The sequence below is a fragment of the Papio anubis genome, chromosome 10 (genome assembly GCF_008728515.1).
Source record: "Papio anubis isolate 15944 chromosome 10, Panubis1.0, whole genome shotgun sequence".
NCBI classification, from domain to species: domain Eukaryota; kingdom Metazoa; phylum Chordata; class Mammalia; order Primates; family Cercopithecidae; genus Papio; species Papio anubis.
In genome coordinates, this window is record NC_044985.1 from 86,462,139 (window position 1) to 86,466,040 (window position 3,902).

Sequence of the window (3,902 nt, forward strand, 5' to 3'; positions counted from 1 at the left end):
CACAAAGAGGTTAAAAGACTTGTCAAAGTGGCAGAGCTAGAGCCAGGAGAATCCAGGTCCTCTTGATTCCTAGTTTGCTACTAAACACCCCTAAGCCATGAAGAACGTTGCTTCTGCTTTATGTTATGCAGTATTTTTTCTTTCTCTCTTTTCGCATGCTTTTTTTGTCCCACTTGAACATGACATCAACATGCAAATCAGAGAACCTGAAACTTTTGAGAAAAATGAGGACAGCTGTGTTGTGGTCCAGTATACAGGGAATGGAGGTATGAGAACTTCCTCTTTCTACGAAGTTATCAGGTTTTCTCATGTTTCCTGGGCCTTAGTTGAACGTGAGAGCCTTTCCCAGATACAGGCATCTTTTCTCATCAGTGGATGCATTAGAAAGGCAGGAGACCAGAGCTCTCACCTGGTGCTGTTATCATTCCTGTGACCTCTAGAAAGTGACTTTTCCTCTCTGGGCTTCAGTTTCCTAATTTGTAAAATATGAGACTTGGATTACATGAGTTCAAAAAAGTTTTCGGCTCTAAAATCCTATGATTCTACCTTCTGAAATATGAAGGATTTAATTTTTTTCTACCTTCCAAGTAAAAGCCATACCTAAGCCCCATGGAATTTGATCACCCCTACCTTTTTGTGTGAATGTTAACAGGCCTTCTCTACTCTGTTTCCTATAACTGGAATGATTTAGTTTTCATTTCAATGGTTTCAATTATTGTTTTCCATTTGTCATTCTACCAAAGAAGTAATTGGCACAATGATTAAAGGTGATCTATGACTCAGTTCTGCTGGATCCCTTTTCAAGTGTTACTTTGCAAATCTCTAGACCTCCTCCCCTCTAAGTCTCACTCATACAGAGTCGGATACCAACTATGGATCCGATCTTCTTTTGCTTCTTTTTTTTTTTTTTTTTTGAGATGGAGTCTCGCTCTGTTGCCTAGGCTCACTGCAACTTCTGCCTCCCGAGTTCAAGCGATTCTCCTGTCTTAGCCTCCCAAGTAGCTGGGACTACAGGCGCCCACCGCCATGCTGGCTAATTTTTGTATTTTTAGTAGAGACGGGGTTTCACTATATTGGCCAGGCTGGTCTCGAACTCCTGACTTTGTGATCTGCCCACCTCAGCTTCCCAAAGTGTTGGGATTACAGGCATGAGCCACCGTACCCGGACTTTTGCTTCTTTTGGAATTGGGAGGGAGGTCATAGGATGTCCTCAGGATCAGAGATTCAAGGGGATATCCGGAAGGAAGAACGTGTTCTCTCAGTAAAGTAAGGGGAAAGCTGCCAGGTTGCTGACTCTGCTATAGCAGATGACAAGGAGTTAATTGCAGCCTAACTCCTCTCCTCATTGTGGGGGTTACTAGCTTTGCAATGTCTTGGCAAAGTCTCGTGGACATGTCATGGCAGCCTATCCCTTGCTTTCTTCTGTCTACCTGCCTACACACCCAGAGACGGAGAATCAAGAGATTCTGGCTGCCATTGAAAGGATGTTCTGTCAGGAGCAAAGGCTTGATTTATTCTGAAGATTACCCTGATCTGCAAAACTGCAGAATGCATAGTTATTTGTCACCTGGACTTAAAGTAATGCAAGGCCCAGTGTCACATTACTTTGCCTCTAACAGACCTTTCTTGCAATGACTGTTTCGTGTCGTCAGTCACTCAACATTTACGAAGCACTTACCTTAGCATGAAGGAAAGGTTGAAAAGGAAGAGAAACCACGATCTCAGGCATTGAGGACTAAAAAATCGCTGTGATAATAGAGAATGCACAGAAACATTAAGTACTATAAAAACAAGTACATATTAACATAATACATAGTATTTCCAGAAATGTTTAGAAATTAATTGCAATGATCAAACCTGGATGGAGTTAATCAGAGTCACGGCACCCAGTGGGATGACTTAGAACCATGAGGGGAAGTTAAATAACTTGCTCTAGATCATGTAGCTGTAAGAGAGGAACTGAAATTTGAATCCAGGCACTCTGGCTCCAAAGACACTTAACATTATACTAGATTGCATCTCTGAAGTCAAAGAGGAAGGGAAGAAAACTACCCTAGTGCAGTTGTTGAGAGTATGACCTCTAGACTCAGACTCCCTGGGATTCCATCCTGCCTCTAGCATTTACCATACACTCCTGGACAATCCACTTACTATTCTATCCCTTCTTTTCCTTATCCATAAAAATGGGGATAATAGGCCGGGCGCAGTGGTTCACACCTGTAATCTCAGCACTCTGGGAGGCCTAGGCAGGCGGGTCACAAGGTCAGGAGTCTGAGGCTAGCCTGACCAACATGGTGAAACCCCACCTCTACTGAAAATAGAAAAAGTAGCCGAGTGTGGTGGCGTGTGCCTGTAATCCCAGCTACTCAGGAGTCTGAGGCAGGAGAATTGCTTAAACCCAGGACGCAGAGGTTGCAGTGAGCCAAGATCATGCCACTGAACTCCAGCCTGGTGACAGAGTGAGACTCCGTCTCAAAAAAAAGGGGAGGAGGATAATAGTAACTGTGTATGAAGTTGCTATAAGGTACAAATGTGGCATATAGTGTGTACAGTGTGCAGCCCAGTGCCTGAGACATACTGATTGCTCAATAAATGTTAACTATCAATAAAATGATTATTATCATCCTATTTCTAAGAACCTGAAGTCCTACCAGGATAGTAACTCTAATTGCCAGAATAAGAAGGGGAAGTTTGGGTTGAGGTTATTTTCCACTCAGAAGTCCTCTGCTCTTGAGTTAGAGAAGATTTAGGGATCAGTAGAAATACAGTGAGGGAAGTGATGAGAAACTTGGGGAAGTTCTAAGAGAAGAACTAGCTCAAAATGTCAGTCTTACAGAGCCTTGAAGAAAAATCATGTCAGAAGGGAGGGAAAGGAAAGGAAGCCAAGACTCTGGTTAGTGTAGACCCTCTTGGGTTGTGGGCAGGAGCGTACGGGATTGTCATTTTATTAGTAACTTATATATTGTGCGTGAATTTAACTTCCCTTTTGGTTTCCTCTTTTCATCCTCACTATTACTAGACCACGCATATATTGAGAAGTAATCTATGCTGCAACTCTCCCTCAGAACTGTACGTACTTAAAATCAAGTTAGTAGAGATTTTAAAAGGACTTTGCTTTAAAGAAAACAACAAAAAAACAGTAACATAATAGATGATTGTCCTTATTCATAGGTCAGGGAGCCACTAGTCCACTGCAGCTCTTTTCTCCTAGAGAGATCTTCAAGAAGCGGTCTTTGGGCCCCATATGTAATGACTACTTAGGAGGTGAGTCAAACAAAGAGTCTTATTTTAGTGTTCTAAATACCAAGTCTGGGCAGGCCTATGTTTTCACTACATGGGAGGAGTCAAGTATCTTTTCACTACATGGGAGGGGTAAGTGGTTAAGTTTTTTCATATGTTGGCTGCCGAAGTCATTCTGCTTGTACCATGGCTCGGTTAATTTTGTCAAACTGACCAAGGACTACATAAGTGAGGGCAAAGCTACACCCCACTGTGTGTAACAGGAAGTAGTGACATAGCACTCTGCCCTTTGAATTCATTGTGTATTCTGGGCAGGGCTAAGTGATATTGAGAAAAGATAGCAGTAATCATTGGCAACATTAGTGCTCTTAAAATCATTCACTCACGAATATTTATTGACAATAGTAGAACATCTGTAAAGAACACAGTATCTGGCAAATAGTAGAAGCTCAAATTTTGTTGACTATAAACCAATGTTTGAGCTCTACATTTGCCAATATGCAGCATTTAACATGCATTTCTTCAAGCAAAATTCAACTATATCTTCAGAGTAAAGGATAGGAGAAAAATAATGAATTAGACACAATGTCGTTTGGATGTATTTTTCTGTATTTAGCTTACCCGCTGTTAAGAAATCCCAGCTCCAGTTCTGCAGTGGTAAA

General features: G+C 41.8%; 1 long non-coding RNA gene across 1 annotated transcript; it reads left to right on the top strand.

The window, feature by feature from the left end:
- Positions 1–244: 244 nt before the first annotated feature.
- LOC116269185 lies at positions 245–3,199 on the top strand. The gene is made up of 3 exons (XR_004176625.1): positions 245–266; positions 3,020–3,069; positions 3,172–3,199. It is a non-coding gene; the product is annotated as an uncharacterized LOC116269185 (long non-coding RNA).
- The last annotated feature ends 703 nt before the right edge of the window (positions 3,200–3,902 follow it).